Below are 23181 nucleotides of genomic sequence, written 5' to 3' on the forward strand. Positions count from 1 at the left end.
TGGTTTGCATTGTAATAAAATAACCCAGAGGTGGGCAAACTTTCTAGTGCAAGTGCTGCATACACAAATTTACACCTTGTTGTGGGCCGCATAGTTCATTAAGTAAAATAATTAATATTTGAAATAGTAAAAACAAAAGGTTTTTCTAAATAACATCTAATTAATTTTCAGTTGTTAATATGTTGTTAATATTTGAAAACTTAAACTTCAAAAGAAGCACATTTATTTGATAAACAGAGTAGCATAAACAGAGTCAGTGTGAATGATGACTTGTTCCTAGGCCACATGAAAACCCTTGGCAGGCCACATGAAAGCCCTTGGCGGGCCACATACGGCCCGTGGGCTGTAGTTTGCCCACCCCTGAAATAACCTATGTATTTGATATCCTGTCGGTAAGTTTAAACAATGAGTTTATTGCTCCATGCCAGTTGTGTTTATCACCCGGGCTTCTATTTGTTTGCCATATGTAATCATAATTGATGTTTGCAGGGCAAATATTATGCACAGTAATAACTTGCTTTAATAATACTTTTGTAACCCATGCTAGCAAAAAGATTATCATTTGCACTCACATTAAATGTATTTTAAAATAATGATTATTTTTTATTTGCGAGATACGGACTTATAGTTAACCTGGATACAATACAGTCTGGGTCAGTTTGCAATAAGTAACTTATCTTGTGTAAATGGCAGGTGCCTTCAAGCAATCAGGTGATACTTTCGTCTCATTTGCGATTTTGTTTTTTGACATAAGCAATACACACTACACTAAGGATGCATACAGAAGCTGGCATCCACTACATATATGTAGTTCGTGGATATATATTTTTTTAAAATAATTTTCACATGATGAAAAAAGAAAGAATATATGATAACAATGCAAGGTTAATTTCTTTCATTTTATTTTCATACAAGTGTATGTTTATCAGTTTATTTTGTACCGTGAGTGTGTGTGTGTGTGTGTTGGGGGCACAAATTAAACACAAAATTATTTCCTTTCTAATTTGAACGGAATAATGGAGCAAATATGATTGATGATACTGACCAGTAATGACAAGCTTTCAATTTACGCAAAGAAACACTAAGACAACTTGAAAAATAAAAACAAACAATAAAATTAACTGGTAAGAGCTTCATATTGCAGCAACTAAATACTGACAAAATGCTCAACATTATTCTCTCTCTCTCTTTCTCTCTCTCTCTCTCATGTGTAATCTAGTATGTATTGTATGCAGCTGTGTTACAACATGAAGCCTAAAATTAAGTATATTTGTTATAATATCTCATGTATACTACCCTTAGCAAAATGTATACGTATTATGTAGAATATTATCTGTTACGTATTTTTGTTTTATAAATGATTATTGTTAATTTTACCGGAAGACTTAAATTGAGAATGTCATTGTGCAGATGCATATATTTGTTAGCATAAAAAATTTATATAAATATTTTAATTAGAACAAGCAAGATATGTCAGTTTGTGTTTTCTCTCATAAATATGTACGTTACGAAGTATGATTATTTTCTTTCAAAGAATATCAAAATAGTTTGTTTACATTTAGTTTTTTTCCTAAAACCTATCTTACATAGCATCTACTTTTTTGTGGAAGAAAAAGAACGTACAAACTATTAAGTTTGGCCAAATTGTATTTCGAGTTGGGCCGAATTGTCTTTGGGCCAAATTCACTATATTATGGCATAAATGATACAACTTTCCCATCCCTCCCCTATTCGATCCCACAGATTAAATACACTTTTTTTCGGAAAAAGAAAACGCTTTTCCCATCATAACTCTTTTGGTTACATCCATATGCAACACAGTGCACCATATTTGCTGTACAAAAGCACGATCGTACGCTATATCACATAGACATTTACATGGGGAAATTAAGCACTTGAATGGTTAGGTTTAATAGAAGGGATAAATATACTGCATATCCGGTTTTGGCACGTGGAAACTACCAGTTGTTTACAGAGATTACCAAATAATTTTTTCATTTCATAAAGCGGAGTTTTAAGTCTAATTAAACATTTTTATGGTGTGCATGCATAACCAATGCGTTTTCAGTGTATCCCCCAGGGGTGTAAAATTGAGGGTACAAAAACCCCTTGGTGTCAAAACTGGGGGTCAAATAAAAAATGTGGGGGTAAAAAAAATACTGACAAATTGTCATACGACTCGTACTTTTTCAGCTTGAAATAGGATATTGCAACTTGCACAACATGCTCTCTCTCTCTCTCTCTCTCTCTCTAAACATACAAATATACCAACATGCACAGTTAACAAACAAATGCATTGTCCATTTAAAGAATAATTGTATTAATTCATTTTTCTTTTAAAGTCGTACTTTTAACAGTCTCCTCAAGCAATATTATAGCCCAACACATTACATATAAGCCAATACAGAAAGCCAAATAAATCTTTTTAATGAAATGGCAGTTAATTTACTGCCTTTCATAAAATGCATACTATCATAGGTTTCATTGTACTTTGTCCTACAACACATTTATTCAAATATCCAGGAAGCTAATGATTCATCTTCTTTCTAATAAGTTACACTTGAACTTTAAGATCTTTCTTTTATTGCAGCAAAAGTTAAAAACAAACAAAATCTGCAATGATCCACTGACTTTGTAATCCAAAAAACGCATTTGTCTCTGCAAATTTACTGATTTCATTGTTGTGAAATAATGTCTTAGGTTATAATGTGTTCTCCAGATATCTTATGGCGAACGAGGGCAGAGTTTTGAAAATTCTAAAATCCTGTCATGAAAAGATTATTCACTTTTGCAGTCTTTGCAATCATGCAATCAGAAGTCGCACCGGTAATCATAATGAATGTGCCGTATTCCAGTCAAGGGAATTATTTTCTCCATTTTTCATTAAAGTTAGTTCCAGTTACTATTTTGTGTTCTGCTTCTTTCACTTTCTTCGCTAATGCATTTTAGTGCATGACGTTTTAATCTGGTGATCACTTTCTAGTGCAACAAGCCTTGAGATTAAACATCTAGATGACAGCTTGCTGAGCTCGATGGAAATCGCGAGAAGCTTGCGAGATTAGGGGAAGCTACTCCATCATAACATTGCCTATGCTAGTCTGGTTCATTGTTTTATATGCTCCCTGCATTGCACTTTGCTATTCGAATAGAGGAGCGCAAGGCAGGGAGCAAACAAAGCGGGAACCAATCAATGCCTATACTCGAAGTATATACGATGCCATACATCGTCCAATGTATTGGGTATTAAATAAATACTGATAATATTATGAAAATCCTTTGCGTCAAAAAAATGCATGGCAACAAAATGTGTACATCAATTTTCTCCAGCATGCGTCCCTGATGCACAACTGTGCGTAAAGGGAAACACTGCGTTTTGTTTATAATAATATCACACGTTTGTACAATATAGGTGGCTGGTGACCTTTAAGGGAAAGTAAATAATGTAGATAAAGTTAAGTGAAAATAAAATGAGACCCTGGGTATATATATAAGGCTTTTGCTTGAAGGAGGTGACCATTATAGGCGGTTGCACTGCATTTGAATGAGGGTCCCTAAAGAAACACTTGAATTGGGATGCATGCTTTGATCTGTCTCAGAGGAAATCGCTTGTACTATTTTGCAAATTACAGGTACAATGATTATGTTAAATTAATGCTTTTCATTCTTTTTTCAGATTTTTATATACCAGTCACTGCCATAAGAAGAGTGTATTATGTTAGGATTTTGTCCATCCATTGTCTAATAACAATTTTGTTCCCACACAATCGCTTGTTTGTGTGTATGTGTGTGTGTGATTTGGATTTTTAATGTAGCTTTAACAATTTTCAGTTATATTGCTATGATGTCTGCAGTGTGGCAGTTCATAGTGATCCCTAGCACTGGGGCATCTCGTCGCAGACATGTAACATGATGTCCCACCCAGTCACATTATCCTGACACCAGGCCGACCAGTCCTAACACTAACCTCTTAATGCTGAGTGCCAAGCGAGGCAGCTGTTAGTACCATTTTTGTAAGTCTTTGGTATGACTTGGCTGGGGATCGAACCCACGACCTCCTGCATCCGAGGCGGATGCTTTAACCACTAGTCCACTGGAATGGTCATTTACACTATGTGTAATTTATATGAGTTCTTTTTAAACTCATGTATAATTAGTCTGTGGTAAAAAGAAAGCTTTATATATAGATCTTTCTTTTTCTTTATGGGGGAAGTGTTATGTATATTTGATTTAATTATATCTGATTTAATATATATTTATAATTTAATTGTTTGTTTGTCAGTTTTAAATTTTATATTTTACATCACATGCTATTGTAATGTAAATTTATTCACTGGAGATGATACTTTTTCCAGAAAATAGTTTGACCATGACTCTTCATTTTAGTAAACACCAGGTGTTGATCTAGATCCTGACCTTGATTCAAAGTTAGTAACAACCACGTCAGTAAGTTCTATTTTTAAAAAAAATGATTGGTTGTTGTCTAGGTCATGATGGGACTACTGATTTTAGATGTAAACAATTTTTTAAATTTTATTTCTTAGAGTAAATTGATTAGTTTTCATCAGGGTCACACTGTGTGTATGTGTATTTTAATAAGTAAATAATTTCGACGAGATTCTGGAACATGATCACGTGACCCCTTTTTGGTGTTTTAGAATACGATATAACCTTTGTTTTGGAGAGATATTCACAGTTAGTTGGGCTCTTACACTGGAAGTTGTATGTTGTGCTGTTTGGAGATATTTCAGATTACACCACTCCCTCGATAACTCGTGCCCTGATAACTCGCAAACCCACTTATAATACGGGGTCAGGCGTGGCTCCCATTTTTTAAACCAGAAAATACCCTAAAATTTATCCCTATTTGTTGAACTTGAAGAAAATCATGGTCAAAATTGGTATCAGAAACTTTGATGTATCGCTTGTTTTATTATCGAAAACGGTAAATAGGACCTGGAAATTTTAATCAAGGCTTTGAAATATCAAATTTAAAAATAGGTCATAAATTTTTTTACATTTTCTTTCCAAATTACATTCCTAGTACACTGCAATTAATGATATGTAAGGAAATTTTGATCAATGAAAATGTCACTTACGCCGAGTGGAGGCAGTACTTTAATAAATAAATACAAATGAAATAAAAAAATTTATCAATTGAAATTTGTGTTCTAGTTCTGTCTTTTAGTTCTTTTTAAGTGTAATCTTCATAAATGCAATGTGTCCTCTTGTAATTAAACGTAAAATGCATCAATCTACCGTAACATTTATGTCCACGAGCGTTTCTCAGGGAACCTAATTAAGTGCCATCTGTGTTTTGATAACTGACTTCTGGAAGTATTTGTTGTATTGTTGCACTGAATTAAAAGATGGCTTCCTTTGTATTAACAGTTTACTATGTCTTTTGAATAAAATAAAGGAGGTGGAATAAAAGAAAAGTTAAAAGGTACGAAAATCCTACAAACTTAAAATCTAGCAGCCCTGGTCATATGTCGGATGAACTCACTTCATTTTATCAGTCGAACACTTATAAATGTTATTGTGTATGTAACATTAAATACCTTAAATTAACCGACTCTTTCATAACTGTGATCAAAGACAACAAGGCAGCCAAGCGAAATGATACCTTCGTAAAATAAAGAGCTTGATTTTACAGATACAGACCATTGTGGGCAAGCGAGTTTCAGAGAATTCTTGAACTGGCACTTTGAGATATCCTCAAGGATGATAAGAAGTTTCATTATTACTTCCAATGAAATCACGACATCAATATTGTACTAATTGAACAATACAAAAATTGAGTTTTGACATAGACGATTGTCTCACGAAATAAATCTCATGTTTTTGAAAATAAGGAATCTTGTTTGGAAGTGTATCAAACAGTCTAGTTCCCTGCTCTGTGGACTCCTGATTTGGCAGGATAATATTAAACACCACTACGGGAACCAGGCTCATCAAGAAAACAAAAAGTAGTGACGTAATACACAGATTTTTTCGCGTACACTTGATGGTTGTTGAAACCAGTTGGAATGATCTTTCATATGTTGGACATTTTGAAAATAAATGTTATTTAAATAGAATAATGAACAACTTCATTAGAAAAAGCGCATTATTACAAGTTATTATCGACGTGATTGTAAAATGAGGATTCAGTCAATAAACAGCCCAGTTCCTAATGCTGCTTCTCACCCCCCCCCCCTTACGGTTTTCTTGATGTCAGAGCAATTTTTTTCAATTTTTGGAGGTCCCTTAGTAACTCGCACCTCGCTTATAGTGCAGTCTATGTTTGTGGACCCCGTTGTGCACAAGTTATGGAGGGAGAGGTGTACTTGGATTCAGAAGGATTAATTCTTTTTTCTCTCTGGAAAATACATGTGCTCATTCCTGAACAAAGACTGCTTTTATAAAAATTAATTCAGATTTCCAAAACCAGAGTGATATTTCTTGTTTCTGCAAGGAATTATAGATTTTAGCACTACAGATTACAGCATACATCATCGTCTTCCATCTTGGATTCTTTGTTGGGACTCGAACTTGAAATCATTATAACATTTTATTATTAGGACTACAAAATTTTATTCATGGATTTTTCTTGGATTATTTTTGGATTTGATTCTTAGAACCCGTAAGTTCATATATGTTCATTTTTACAGAATTATTCCAGGGAAATAAATTATTATATTTTTCAAAGCTTTTTTTTTTCACTCTTTCTTGTGTTACTGTTTATTCAAGCCTAAACATGTGACATAAGACACTTGAGTTATGCACCATCTAGTTACCAAACTTGATGGCTTGTGCTTGCAGTAAGAAAGAAACTTGATTTCAGGGTTAAAAGGTCATGGCCTGATGGTAGAAAAATGGTTACTGCACAATAACATTTGTTTTGCATCACAGATTAGGACCAGATTTTGTAGATAGCTTGCACTTGTGGTAAAAAAAGAAGTTATTGTCATTGGGGTCAGATAGTTAGAGGTGAAAGTCACTAGCTGACAGAAGTAAAAATAGTTTCTGCACAAAAATTTCAGTTCTTAACTATATACATTCACCAGTATTTGTGGATTATTTGCAATTTTGGTGAGAAAGAAGCATATTCATTTGGGGCACCTTAGGTCAAGATCAAATGGCTCAAAGAATATTGGGTTTTGTAGAATAACTTCTGTTCTTGAGTAAGTTCCTTGATCAAATGTTTGAATGGCTTGTACTTTGGGTAATTAAAAAAAATCTTTAGATTTGGGGTTCTTATTATTTTTGGTACAGTCATGGTAAGTCTAATAAGAAAGTAATGGTTCCAACACAGTAAGTTTAGTTCAAGACAACAGAGCTTGACTTAAAGTCCAAGACACTGTAACCAGTTGGTCAATAATCTCCTGAGTCAACCGTTCCCTACTAGTGCCTACAATAGGACTTCTTAAGACAGTGGTTGTTGTTGTTGTTCTAGGGTTTAACGCCATTTTTCAGCACAAGATAGGCTATACATGGCGGCCAGTATAACTGGTGGAGGAAGAACCCTGGAAAACCCAGGGAAGAACCACAAACCCATGAGAAGCTACTGGCAGGCTTTCCCATGTACCCATGCTAGCTATACAGTGGTATATAGTGCATTGTTCAAGGTACTCATGTTCACAAAGTTTGGAACCAGATTTGAAATGAACAGCTCTAAATGTCTTTTTCCACTAATATTTATCAAAATTAATTTCCCACTCATTATACCAGATTTTATTTGCCAACTCCTATTTAGGAAATTTTAAAAGGATGGGGAAATGGGGTATCACAAATTGTCACATTTATTTTAAAATTGTTTAATATTCTGCTGTTTAAAACATGTGCTTAAAGAAGAGATAACATTTACATGTTTTTTTCAGGTGCTAAAATTTTTCCTTGTAATGTTCTTTTCTACTTTCAGTTTTTTTCAGTAGAGATATTGGAATTGGAGATTTTCATAAAGGTTAGAATGTTACAAAATATATAGCGTATCTTTTTCTAGTTTGCCACTGAGTTCAGTATTTTTACTTGATAAAAGATTTTCATTTCCTTTTGAGAAAAAAAAACATTTTGTAGTGATACATATGTTTTGGTTGCTGTGGTCCCCCTCTTATATATAAGCATTTAACATCTTCATTAAAAAGTAACATTTATTATTTAAAGGTTCTTCTTGAACAGAGTTATTTTAAGTTAACATACTTTAATAGTTCTTATTCTTAAGTGTGAAATGCAAGCGGAGTATTACACCAGGTCATAATCATCCAGTAGATCTCGACTGCATTGTGAAGCCCAAAACTCTTATCACAACATTGTTGACCCCATTTCCTGTAAACTTTTGTGTTGATAGATAATGATATAAGTTTAATCTGAGTGTTATATGTACTTTAGCGAACACTTCTTTCAGTAATGATAACCTGACATTGGGAAACAGACATCAGTGAAGATAAGCTGATTAATACCTTACTGTATGAATTAAATACTGGTTCTGGATACATATTAAAATATAATGTGGCCTCTTTTGAGGGGTAAATTTAACACTTTTGTACTAATATACTGACCGCTGGTCATGTTAGAGGTGTGGCCTTTCTTGAGGGGTACTTTTGAACACAAACTCATTGGTGTCAAGGGATTCTGGCCATAAAAATGCGGGTGGTTGCTGGTCAGTGGGGAGGGGCGTTCATGAGGGGGACCACTGTATTGTTTTAAATCCTAGAGCTAATAATCTGTCATTATTATTTATGACATTTTGTTTTTGAGTTCATTTCTGTTCCAAATTAAAATGAATTGCATGGGCTTTTTAGCTCTTCTGGTCATAGAGCAGAAGAGATTATAGGATAGCCTGTTGTCTTTTGTCTGTCATCCGTCTGTGTTCCAGTTATTGCTATTCATCCTAAACTACTTGGAGGACTGCCATGTTACTTTACATTTACATTCATCTTAAAATTTAGTTGTTCCCGATGAAAATAATACTGATCTGACAGCCAATATGGCTGCCACTGTAGCCATCTTGACACTCTTTTTATTACTAATATTCCAGAACGGAAAGGCTTATGGACATGTGGTTTTCACCAGAAGACTTATTATGTCTTGTTGGTTCAAAATTAAAATCGCAGAAATGCAGCATGGCACCATTGGTGGCCATCTAGAAAATATTGTCACGATTCTTCCAGAGCAGATGGTCATATCAATATGGGGTTTTTCACAAAAAAAATATATGATATCAGGTTGGTAGCTATCTTGAAAATCTTGTTATTACTGTTTGGTGTGATAGTGATATTGACATGGGATTTTCACCAAAACACTTTCCACTATTCATAGCTGGTCCTATTATGAAAATTATGTCTTTGACCTAAATAATTAAAAAATCTCAATAGCTACTTCGAAATGGCCAAACATTACAAAATATAACAAAAATCTTGCTTGCATTATATAGTTACTTCTGTATTACAATGATTCAGATGCAGCCTCCAAAATAGTTGCCTCGGTAGTTATTCGGAAATTGGTTACTACTGAATGGATGGTATTATTGACAAGGGGTAGCTGGTTGTGAATGAAAAGGGTGTTCATCTGACCTCCAACATTGCATCATCACGGCCATCTACAAAACCTTGTTATTACTACTTATATATGAATGATAGCATATAAGTAGTTCTGAGTGGAAATGGTGCAGATCTGACCACCAACATAACCACACTTTTGTGAACAAGTTTTGAAAACCATACCTAATTGTAATGTATATTTAATTTATATTGTTTGTTTGATTTTTGTCATGATTGAGGGTTGTGCCTGCCTAAATAATATCAAGATGTTAAGAAGTAAACAAGATGTTTACTAAAATTTAAGTTCAATACCTGACCCTGCTTATGAGTTAGTGGTTTTTTCCAGAAAATCTATTCCATTGCAGACCAAGTAAATTTTATATATATAAAGACATCTGTTAAACAACTATTCATTCCTGTTTAATATGAGTCTTTGGGAGTCTATGATCAGAGTTTATAGTTGTATTCTGATATAATTCGAGAGGAATTATTTATTTAATGAATTCATTGGAATTGCAAAGTGCTCATTGACTTTTTGGACAAAAACACAACTTTGGGATTATTGAAAACTTATTCAAAGACATTTGGATTGTATCATTGTGGTACATAAAGATGTTCGTGACTCTTGGCACATCAGCACATTCAGGGTTGTTGGAATTCATTCGGAACATTCTACACTTTTAGAATTTGATAGAACATTACAATACTGTCAATTTCTGTTGAATTTTCACTTTTTATTTTAGGGAAATTATTTATTAATTTTGCTAAAGTTGCTGATTTGCTTATTTCTGTTACATATTTTAAAAATATAATCATAATATAATTGATGTTGGAGTCATGTGAAAGGGATTATAAACACTGACTTGTACATATAGAAGTGAATTTTGACCAGACATTGTATTTAGTTGCATTTCAGTGAGCATGTCGATTGTCAGCACTCGGATATTGATTATAAGATCAAAGATCATGACTTGAATTTTTAGCTGTTCTGGCTTGTGAGCATGGCAACACATTCATGCATGAATGGATTTTTTTTATCATACCCAGTTTGTTGATACATCTGATGAATACTTTGAATGATGCCATATAAATAACTGGTAGTTATTTGCTTTTTTCTTCAAAACATATTATAGATTTAAACAATGTAGCACTTGGGTATATTTTAAGAGTGTCAGAGACAAGTTGAATGACTTTCTGTAAATGATATCAGGTTTTAAAGCAGTAGCAACAATGAAGAATATTGTCCTATACTTACAGGTACTGCAACAGTGATGTATCATAAGTATTTGCAAAAAGACCAAAATGATGAATGTTATTAAATAGTTGTAATTATATAACCTCCTAATTAACACTCAAATTAATCTGTACATCTTTTACAACAGCAAAAGGTTTTCATGGGTGTTAATATTTCTGGCAACATTTTGCAAAGATCCCAAACCTTAGATTGTAAATTACATTTAAATATGGTGCCTCCGCTGGTCATTTAAAGTACATGTATTCAGTATTATTTAATCATATGAGTCCAAATATATATATATGAGTGGCATTATCATCTTTCAGGTGGTAGGGTTTGTTACTATAATGTTTGGAAAAACTGGCCAAAGATGTAGTTCAAGAATGCTTCAGCATTTTTCAGCATTAATGTTTCCATCAACCCTTTTCGAAATGTTCCCACACCACATTAAGCTGTTGCCACAGAGGGCACATGCAGTGGGACAGTATGCTTCATTTGAAAATTGCAAAAGAAACATTGATTTTGTCCATTAACTATATTTGTTTCATTACAAATATTATTTGACTCCACTGGTCATTATTCCATCTCCTATACTCTAAACACCACCAAAGGCTCTTTTCTTCTGTGAATTTCATATATGCACAACTTTTTTCCAACCACTCTATGAAAAATCAAATGTCTTTGCAAAACTTGCTGAACAGTAACAGAATGAACTTTATCAGTTAAATTTGGCATTTATATCCCTCAGAACATGTACACAATCTTTCTGGACATTTCTCAAAAGGCTGGCTTCATCATGTTAAGTTATTTCAGCAGGCCAGTGGCCCCAGTCTTTTTTTACCCCACTGTGACTTACAAACTCTAATATGCCTTTGCATATTCATGGAGTTGATGTACCATGTGAGCTTATAATCTTGACGTATGTTCCCTACTCATAATACAGCCTTCATTATTCATTATAACCTCTTTCTGTAAAAATCTCATTTTGATTACCATATATACTGGCGTGTAAGCCGATAAATTTAGGAAAAAATAAAGGCCTGGAAAAGGGGGGGGTCAGCTTATCCGTGGGCCAATGTCTAAACTTGACAGTTTTGAGGTCTTTTTGCTGACTGCTGTAATGGCTGTAAGTCTTGTGACACGAAACTATAATTTTTTCCGTGTCCTAAGACATAGGCATGTAAAAAAAAGAGTAACTTTCGGTGACCCGACAATTATTAAAATGTTACACAGTACTATGATTGATTTTATTATTTTGCATGTGCATATTTTCTGATTTCTCCAACATGAAGTTAACTAAAGGCAATACAGACTTCATAATATTTGCGGGCCGGTTGAGTTGACCAGGGAGACCATGCTGAACAAGTACATACACAGTGCAAAGCATGCATAGCGTCACTTAAATCCTTTATATTCCCAAACATATTAGATGCAGATTTTGCTTTATTCACTGTTTCGACCAAATTGCATTCTTCCAGATAACATTTCAGCTAGTCCTGAATAGCTGTTTCATTTACGTTGAATCACGCGCCCATGAGTTACTCATTTTCAATGATATAAGCTATCCTACAAATTGAGGTAATCTTTTTAAAACTGTACGCACGTTTATTTCTACAAGGCACATAACCATCATAATTTACATGTTCACAAAGAGTGGTAATAATAATGGCTAAAATTCTCATATAGTTCAACTAAGATCAACATCAATCAACTTTAGTTTTGTGTTTTAGCTGAACAAACATCATAACTTTCCACACAATCGAAAGATTGATGTTTCGGCATATCCTATGTTGATAGTTGGCAAATTTCTTTCTTTTTGCAACAGAAGTACAGGCCAGTTAATCATTAAAGCCCTGAAACTGGCTTGTGATAAGAGAGAATTTTGACCAGTAACTATACAAGTACATTGATTTGTAATTGCCTTTTATTCCTTAATATTAGCACGATTCCCGTAGTTTTGTAAAACGGGATCAGATGGAATACCTCTGAACTTTTCAGAAGCCAAGTAGGGAGACTGAATAAAATTAAAAAAATAGAGATTGGGGCCTAAAATCGGGAGGTTTTTCGTGGCATCTTTAAAGCATTTTTTCACTAAATATTGATCGATCTTCCTGGTCCAATATGCGTGAAATTTCGCAAAAAGACTCACCATTTCTCCCTGTGACATGCCCTATTTTCCCCCAGGATGTGCCCTGTTTTCATATTCTGGTCAGCTGTGGTCAAACTGCACAATAGCTAAAGATTAGTCTTAATTAAACAAGTAAGAAAGCGCAACTAATTAAAAGTTAATATCCAGGCAACTATTTTGTGAAAATGATTGGTTATCCACAGTAATTCAAAGAAACCACATTCTACACTATTGTGTTATGCAAGCACCAGCAATTGTTTGGCTAAAATAATTGATTCCCAATTTTGTTGAACTAAATGTACCAAATTAGGCAGCCTCATGGTACCGTACATGTGGCAACTATTTTCCCCTCATATATCCGACCATATTCCCTTATTGTCAACTCATAAAGCATTTAGTATTGTTTATCACATGTGTAAAACTTGTATTCTGAATTAGTTTTTTTGAGGACACATTTGCTGCTTGGTATGTATTTTCATTCCTTCTTTTAATTTAATTATAGTAATTATCTATTGGTATATGTGGTATAAAAATGCCAGGTGTTCACTCATGTAAGTTTCTTTTGTGGGAATGGCGCTATAGCAGATGGAGTTAAAGCATTCACTCTTGGGATTGAAATTAATTGTGGATGATTTAACTGTTGTGGTTTACTTTTTTGTTTTGGTTTATATTTTATTTTTACATTATTGTAGTGGTAAAAAAAATCATTAACTTATGTGAATAATGGTTAAACTTAACATTCTATTTAGTGAAGAAGTGAATTCTTTATATTAAAGTAATTATTTTGTCACAACAATAATTCACAGGTGATACAACAGAACATGTATGACTTGTCTTGTTTAGAAGAAATGAAAATTGAAGACATAATGTAATAATAGAAGATATGAAATCGGCAGGTAGGTGTGGAGCAATCCCAAAAATCAGGAGTTTTTTCCCCCTCCTGGTGTGAAAGTTGACAGGTATGGTGTAAGATCGCTTACATCAAAGCAAACTACAACTTAGCTTTTATGTTATTAGCATTGAACTGTATTGTTTGTTCATTGTGTTGTCACACTGGGATTACATTTTAATAAGTTAGGTATTTGCAGTTTCAAAGCAAAGTAAAAACATAATTACTGGTGCACTGATATCAAATGTCCAATGCAATAATGCATAAACAAACAATTGTCAGTCAAAAGGGAGAGGTAGTGTTACAGCAACTTGCGAATGCAAAATTCTTGTCATCATTTTATCAAATTATACACAAATCTAAATTAGAAACAATAAGAAAACAGAAAATTAAATAAATTAATTTTTAAACAAATTTATACCATCTCTTTTTAATAACCTTGAGATAAGTATACATTTAATTTTTTTATATATAACTTTGCCTAAATAAATGCATTTAGAACTTGCCTTGTGCATCTTGAGATGTCTCAGAGTTGTAGGTCAGCTTAAATGCAGGTCATGCACTTTTTAGTGTTTATACCTTTTCAGTTTGGGGTTTGGTTATACGTGAACAGGCTTATACACGAATATATACGGTACTAAATTTAGGATCCTAAAACACAGGCACCCAAAAAAGCCTTGGCAGGCACCACTGCACTAGGCCAACTTGATCTTGGTGCATTCTTCATGCTACTGCTCAAAACAACTTTCTTCAACACACTGGATTAGGGAATCTTTAACAACTTCACAGTTTCTATGACTTTCTTGTTTTAGTTCCACAAAAAGTTGTTTTATATCAGTACATGTACTCAGTACAGCAGACATACAACCCATGTTTATTGATCAGTTGTGTAACCTTCAAGCTACAAGCAGGTGACAATAAAACAATGTATCAGTCAGCTGGATACATATACATATCTGAGCGGCCATGTCAAAACCACATATTCTCACCATTGGCACAAAATAGAATATCAGAGGAGAGGATGGGATTCGTTTGCATCCACCATTTTGGTCTATTTATGAATATATATGACAGCACTCTTGTGAACATGTTAATTCATACATTTAAGAAAATAGTTTTGTTACCAAATTTGGTATGTTGGAGTTTCTGAAAATGATTGTTGGTACTTTCAGAACTTAGGAGTTCAAAAGAATAAATGGTCATGGATGCTTGGAAGTTCTTTTTGGCTAGTAGAGTGTCATCCCTTTCAAGGGACTATCATTTCTCTCACAACTTTTAAATTTTACATTTTTACATATGTTTGTCTGTAATAATTTTAAAAAATTCATTATTAATTATAGGTAGCCTCACTTGTTTTCAGATATTGACAGTTTTGAGAACTTGATATTCCTTCTGTTAGCTATGCAGAAATTTGAAGATGAAAGTCATATTTGCATTCAGCATCCTTGTGAAATTCTCAAGGACAAAGTCATCACACAACAGGGTTTCATACTAGATACCACAGAAGAAAAGCCAAGATTGAAATGCATTCAGATGTCTGAAAAACATTCCAACAAACCCAAACACTGTTCATTTCATATTAGGGTAAGTAGTATGTTTTAACTCATTGTGTAAAACTTTGACCACTTTTTGCCAAAACAATAATAACATTATTGAATCAGAGAACCACTCTCACTAAGCAAGGAAGATGCAGAAGTTATTGTTAACTTAATCTTTATCATCGTAAGTAAATCTAACATAGAATTTGAATATATATTGGCACAAGCATAACATTTTTGTAAATTTAGCAAGGAAAATGCATTTCTGCAAATGAATATGTATAATGCAGGATAGTATATCTGGCTGATCATTACTTATTTCTTTAAAATTTTATGTCACTAACAGAGTTCACAGAATTGTCCAGGCCTTTGCCAGACATTTGTTTAAGGTGAGCACAAGAGATTAGTTGTAAAAAATAAGAAATTAGTAAAATATACTCCTTTATTAGATGTACCAAAAGATGTGTTCTTTTACATTTCTTGATTTATTGTTGTTTTAATTGTAGCATTGCCATTCTGAGCTTCACTTGTTTTATCTGAAACTACTACTTTTTTAAAAAGGTTGTTTCAGAACATACTATAGAACTTTTCCCAACAAAAATATTCTGTGTCACTCTATTATTTTTCAGAATTAATTATTTATAGTAGACAAGTAGATTTGTGCATCAAAAATACAAACATTTAAATGAGACAAGTCTGGTCAACTTTGATGGTAAAATGTTATCTGATTAGGTACCCAGACTACTGGTAGTATTGGAGGAAGGTAATAAAGGTTTGTTTTGTTACTAGTGTAGTAGTGCCTATTTGATGTAACTGCGCTATGGGGAATTAGTCACAAGCAAGAGGGTTTCTTCTTTTCTACATTTAGTTATGTTGGCACCCCATGACTCTGTTCCAGCATATGTTGGTAAAGAGTTGGAGGTGTCACACTGTTTTTCATTTCCAAAGGTTATGGTTTGTGATTTATGTATCCCTCTTCCTCCCAATTTAGGATTTCATGTGTGATTTTTTTTTCTCCCTCTGTCAGGGTTCTTTGTTTCGTTTTGTCATATTTTTTGAGTTGTCTCTGCATGCTGGTTCTGAGATGTACTTCGTTCCCACTTGGTATGTAGGTTGGTTTCCATTCTCAGGTCAATACTTGCAAATAGTAGTGCTTGTGACTGTTTTCTTGCCTTGAACCTTACATGCATGAAACTTAGGATCTTACTCCTTTTCCCTTTGCAAAAGTTCAGGGTGAAAGTTTCCGCTTCCATCCCCATTTTGTTATTGTTATTATTTTAAAGTGACTTGCCATAGTCATTAAAGTCCAGTGTGGTGCTGTTTGTGTGTGTTGTGTTGTAACTGTATGTTTTTCTGTATGGACTGGCACTATCTAGATCATATCTTAAGAGTTTTGGGTTAACTATCTAATTTTCAGTAGTGGCATGGTAGATTTGGTAAATACTCTGTGGGGAGTAGTACTGTCTGTAATTGGATAGTTGTATATTGGCTTTTCAGGCTGGGGAGTAATTAATTACTGTTTCTAAGGTTTCCTGGCATTATAGGTTAGTACTGAGATTTTAGTGGGATAGTTTGTATATAGGTGCGTCATTTAATATGTCATATTTGGTTGTAATTTCTATGTGTGTGTGTGTGTATGCAGTTTACTTTGTTGTTGTGCATACTTATCTGCTTTTTGTTTGGTTCCTATAGATAGAAATGGTGTGTGTATGTGTAGGTTAGGTTATTGTCTTGTTGTTTTCGGTGGGCTTTATGTACAGACACGACCTGCATGGACTCTATAAGACAGTCCCTTCCCTCGACTCTATCCTGCAGGCCATATCTGTTCAGCTGGCTGGCATATTTTGTATTTTGGTGGGTGGTTGTTTTGTTTTTGGTTCTGTTTGGGGGTGATAGGTATCAGTTACAGAGGTGTTGACTGAGATTCCCTTGGGATAAACTCCTTAAGAGAGTTAATTCTCTAGCCTGCACATTTGCTCTGTTATGTTCCTATAGCTGTGTTCGCTAGTCAGGATGAAATAGTTGTGTTTTTGTAATATGGCCAGGTTTACCATATATGTATAGGTGGAGGGATTTGATCTGCTCAAATTAGTACAGTCACAGAAAGGGGGTGCCGGAGTCCATTTGGATAAACTCCTTGATACGGTTTTTGCCCACCGCCTCGTCTGTTTACTGTTTCTGTGTTACTTAAGTTTGTAGTTAGTTGGTAATTAATTGTGGTGGTGATATTTCTATATAATGGTGGACAGTCCTGATTTAGTTGGGTTGTAATCACAGGCTGGGGCAGGGGTTTCCATTTGGGATAAACTCTATAATAGAGTTGATGCCCACCGCCCCTTCTGCTGACTGTTTTCATAGGTTGTTGGTGGGGTGTAGTTAAATGTGATGATGATATGTTTATGTAATGGTAATTAGTCCTGTGTACATGTTGGATGTTATTCTGATGGTTTGGTAGTCGATATTTTATTGTTTCTAATTTGCACGATGTTATTTAGTATTGAATTATCTCTTCATATAGGTTTTTATCCTTTATGTTGTCTGTGTATAATAAGTGTTTTGTCTGAAAATTCCCTATTGAGTTTTTAATTTTCTGTTTTATGGCATTACTTTGTGTTTTTGTATTTGGACAATATAAAATTAAATGTCATTTGCTATTGTATTGTGTGTTGCATAAGGTACATTGTGGTATGTCTGGGATGATTTTCCTAAAGAAGGCTTTTTCTCCTGTCCACCATGCATCATGTAGGTAGATATATATTCTTGTTTGAGTGTTGGTGTTCTTTATTTTCCCCCATTTCTCCCAGATTTGTTTCCAGTTTAGGTCTGGGTGCGGATGTTCTATTTGTGTTTTGTATTGGTTTGTATAAAGTTTATGTAAGCATCTGTATGTTTTTTCTTCATGTAAGCTCCATATTCCTTGGTTAGTTCTGTATTCTATGTTTGTGTTTTTTACTTTATATGCGATGTTTGGGGGTTTGAGTTTCTTTGTTACTTTGTTATTTTTATATATTTCTGGGAAATTATTTAAGATATATCCAAAGAAATAAACATATATGTTTTTCCATGGTCTTCCATCAAGGTTTTGTAATCTTTTAATCCTGTTAAGGATGTTTGCTGTCTGTTTGATTGCAAGAATAGGGATGTTTAGCCTTCCTTTCTTGTTTTCCCTTTGTAATGTTTGTTTACTTAGTTTGTGTATATTCCCATTCCATATGAATTGGTATATTATCTTCTCAAATTTCCTATTGTACTGTATTTCAAAGTATATAACACTAAACTCATACCATATGTTACTAAAAAGATATGTTTTAGCTACGTGAGCTCTGTTGATAAGGTTAAAATATATCAATCTCCACAATTGTAATTGTTTTTTTAGTTTGTTTAGTATATTTAGGTAATTTAAGTGCTTTGTGTTTTTACCCACAAAAATGCCAAGTGTTCTTTTCTACATTTAATGGAACTCTGATACCTCTAGTTCTTCATGCTGACTCCCTTCACTAGTTGGTTAGTTATTTATTTATTTGGATTATAGACGCTTTTGCCCAGTAAGGGCATGTGCGTCTTGTTTATGTCCATACACAGACTGTTTAATTGATCCCAGGGGAAGGAATTAGAGCCTCATCCCCCAGGCATTACTGTGATCATAGATCACTATTTAATTGAGCCATCAGATCATGGGACTAATACTCGAAGGCTAAAGTCCTTAATGACCTGAATGTAGGGCTTACTTGAGTGAGAATAGACCCAACACACACTCATGTTCAAAGACAAATTACAGTCTGCCACAATTGAGCATGGGTGTCAGCCAAAGCAGTATGTGGCACCAGTTGCAATTGGTCGCCACTATGACGTCACATCAGGACACCAAGCTTTGGATGGGTGGAAATGGTTACACATCTCTGTCAATGAACGATGCCTGAGAGAGGCAGGAGAGGCAAGGAACTTGGCAAGCCAGCCATGGATGTTGTGTACTCCCAGAAAAACCAGATCGTTCTTATTTCAAATCTAGTCATTATATAAATAGACAATAAAATGCCAATAATGTTTAAACCACCTCTGCGATTGTTCAAATCAACTGAGTCAGAAATTTAGAAAATGATTCATTCTAAGGTTGGAATTTAGTGTACATTCAGTATACTAATTAAATGCCAATCAATAAAGTCAAAATGACCTATAGTTTGTATCATGTATGATAATAATTAGAGAATAAAAGTTTTGATGGCAGTAAGCAGATGGATTAAATTAGGATACTAGAAATAGAGATCTTATCGAATTAGGTTCTCAAGCCAAATTGAGAACCAATTACATTCAACCAGGCAAGTGATTATTCCTCGACCTTTTCATGTCGAGTCCGGGAACGTCTTCATGTAGGTCCGGAAATGGTCTGCACTGCTACTCAGGTAGACATGTTCTCCATCTGCAGGCAACAACAATAGTGCACCTCCCCCAGATGGAGTCCGCCATTCCCTTTTCGCAGTCATGAGTAATTTTTGGTCTCAGCATTAATACTGGACTATTAGTAACCAGCCACTGTTGGAAATCTGAGCTTAAGTCTTCGGACTCGATGGATAGATAGATGGGTCACCTTAGGCTGCTATACGTGTATGAGGCCATGCTTCCTCTTCTTCTGTTTGAATGGTTAGTCATGGATCACGTACATCATGCTTTATTCACTCCCTTTTCCTCCCTTTTCAATACAGTGGCAAGTGCTCCAGAAGTGTTTTACTGCTACGTTCCCTAGTCCCCAGTGGATAATTTAGGCAATGTCCCAGGCAAACAATCAGTCCATGTTTGGCTGGTGGCTTATCATTTCTCCATTCTTCATGGGTATCATTTAGCCACCATGCGAACAGCTCAGTTGTGTTGTTCTGTTCACTGGTCGACGTCTCCTGGTTGAATAGAATGGAATGAATGACTCCCTGCACTATGTTTGACCTGGCTTTTTAAACAATCCTAGCGGACTTCAGAGAGAGCATTCCCTGAAGACCCATTCTAAAACTAAGCTTCTGGTCTGATTGTGTTAGGTGCAGACCCTTTATCAAACTCTGATCTACATATTAAAATGCACAGAATATATATTATGCAATCTAAAATAAAGCCATATACATATCTACTCTCCATACAGTACTCATTTCCCACTGATACTGTATGTTAGAATTTCCAAAAATATTATTTTGAGTAGGAAATTACTTGTAAACTTTATCATTTTGAGCAAATTAATTCAAAATTAAACTATAACTACCCAACTCTATTTTAAGCACTTTATACCTACTAAAAGAGATTTAAATTTCCCTTCAACTGGTCAGTAATTTTAATGTTTAAGTATTAAGGGAAACTTGATATAATTGATTTTAATAAGCTTTACAAACACATCATCCAACTGTCCTACTGACTCCTTTGTTTCAGTTTCTCAGCACTGTAACTTGACACCATATCATTTGAATAGCTGCTGATAACATTGTATTGACCTCAAATCTTTGCCTCTAAATCTAACAGTGACTGTCAAGTTAATCCTCTATCACTGACACACTGTTATTAAATTTGTGGAGAGAATTAGAAAATTTATACACAAATATATCTTTTCTTATAAAACTTATATAAATACCATAGCACCTGAAATAACTAAATTTAGCCCTTTAATACTAGTCTCTGTTCCCTAATTTTATTTAGAACCTGGGCATGATTTATGTTATTGTACAGATCTCGTATGTATTGAGAGACAGTATTACATATCACATTGTGTGAAGAACTGATGTTAGAATAGTGGGGGTGGGGTGGTGGTGCAATATTTCTCTTACAGGATTTTGATAAGTTCAGGGGATAATATTACACATGTCTGTGGTCTTATGCTTTGTGACCATGGATTGTTTAAACAATCAGGAAGCGTAACAGCCAATATAATTGTGAGGGATAATTATGGTTGCCTTGTGTCAAATGTGCGACATGCCAGGTTTAGCAACCAGTCATCTGAACTTATCGGTCAAACATGTCTGGCAAATAAAGTTATTTTGGAACTCTTGATCACAGACATGCTAAATACACTAAATTGCAAAAGTTATTATGCTTCCCGAATGACTGGACTTCTTGCAAATGACAAAGTTGTCATTTCCATTTCGATTCAGTTTGTATTCCTTTTCTTTTTTGTGCACCTGCCTTAAGTTTGGCATATTATGTTATAACATTGTCTGACCAGCCAACTCACTGTCATCTATTAATATTTCTTTTATGACCCACAGTGTTGTAATGTTTGGAGAGATTTATATGAAACTGTTGCCCAGATCTACATAATGCTTTATACTGGTCATGTTGCTTCCTATAAGCCATGCACACACCCCCCCCCCCCCCCCCCCCCCCGGTTGCAAAGTCAACTTCACATTGAGACAAAAGAATTCTATGACATACATCCTTGTCTTTTAAACCATTGATGAAACTTTAGGCACTTGTTTTTAATATTTAGATGATGTGTTGCATACCATAGCCATGCCCCCTGCTTTAAGATGAAGGTCACACAAGAGACTCTTGCCTGAAGTATAACATTTGAACCACTAGAGTATTACTTTTGAATCACTGAAGATATTTTAGTGTACCTTTAACCAGTTATATATCATGACTTAACAGTGTGTCATATACCATAGCCATGATTCTTTTCTCAAGGGGAAGGTCACAGCAAAGTATGATATAAATCAGTGACCTCTATCCTGCATAGGTACAACATATAAACTAATATATCTTAACTTGACAATATCCCTGATATTCATAGTGACCTTCTGCCTTAAGGTCAAGGTCACACAAGCCAGTGCCCTGTTTCCTTATTCAGGGGGTCACTGTTTTACCCTTGCAATTTTTTTAATGAAACTTTGCAGATGTCTACACTTTATATAATAGGCAAGTTCCTAGCTCAAACGTTAAGGTCATTGGTAGGAAAAGGTCACAAGAAAAGTATATTATGTGCTGTTTTCAATACTTATGGTTTTATTTTTCAGTACTTGTTGTGATCATTTTTCTGTCATTGTTCCAGATTTACCAGTCTAGCAGAAATATGATCGAGGAAGGACATAGAGTATTCAAACTTCTAAAGCTGTTGAATATTTTCTGGCCAGGAGTAGGTGACAACATCAGGCTAGTCTTGTACTGCAGACAAAATATTTTTAAAGAGATTTTGTTCTTTGATAATGTATTTTTCATTTGAACTTAAAAAGTTTACCAGTTTGCACAGATGATGAATTAAATATATAAGTTGGGAAGCATACAAATGTTGTGATTCTTCCATTTAAAAATATATATAAAAATTAATGCTATTATGATATAACAAATTTGGAAGCAATTAGTTGAACTCTTGCACTCATTTTATGAATTTCAGAATATAAATAGTAAGTCAAATGCTGCTTTTTTGGTTTTGATACTGTTTGGTTGTGCTTATGATTAAGTACAGATTCTGTTTCACTAATTTTAGACCTGGAACATTTTTTAATGTATTTCCATCATTGATGGAGTATAGTCAAAGTGCCCATGTGTTTCATAAGTCATTATGAATGAGAAATATTTACATGAAGCCAAGAAAATCTTTTTTAACCAAACTGAATAATAAGGATTTAAAAAAAACAAACTTATTTGCCTCCTTTATGGATCAAGTTTTGAAATTAAGTTTCCTTTGTTTCATTCTTTCAGTGTAATAAAATGGAGTCCACTGCATCTGTTAAGTGCAAGCTAGAACTGTTTCAAGATTAGCTAATACATAATTTTAGTAAAAACACTAATTCCAATTATTATTTTTTTATTGCTGTAGATACATCTTAAGTTCCAAATGAAAATTGGTGAAGTAACATCTCTGTCAGATTTCAGGTAAATTTTTATATTTGCATACAGTTTGCAAT

General features: G+C 34.3%; 1 long non-coding RNA gene across 1 annotated transcript; it reads left to right on the forward strand.

Annotated features, from left to right (window-relative positions):
- The first annotated feature begins 7856 nt into the window (after positions 1–7856).
- On the forward strand, positions 7857–22418 carry LOC149805521 (uncharacterized). The gene is made up of 3 exons (XR_016414875.1): positions 7857–7942; positions 15130–15353; positions 22326–22418. It is a non-coding gene; the product is annotated as an uncharacterized LOC149805521 (long non-coding RNA).
- The last annotated feature ends 763 nt before the right edge of the window (positions 22419–23181 follow it).

This window comes from Sinohyriopsis cumingii, chromosome 2 (genome assembly GCF_028554795.1).
Source record: "Sinohyriopsis cumingii isolate HCF-2022 chromosome 2, ASM2855479v2, whole genome shotgun sequence".
NCBI classification, from domain to species: domain Eukaryota; kingdom Metazoa; phylum Mollusca; class Bivalvia; order Unionida; family Unionidae; genus Sinohyriopsis; species Sinohyriopsis cumingii.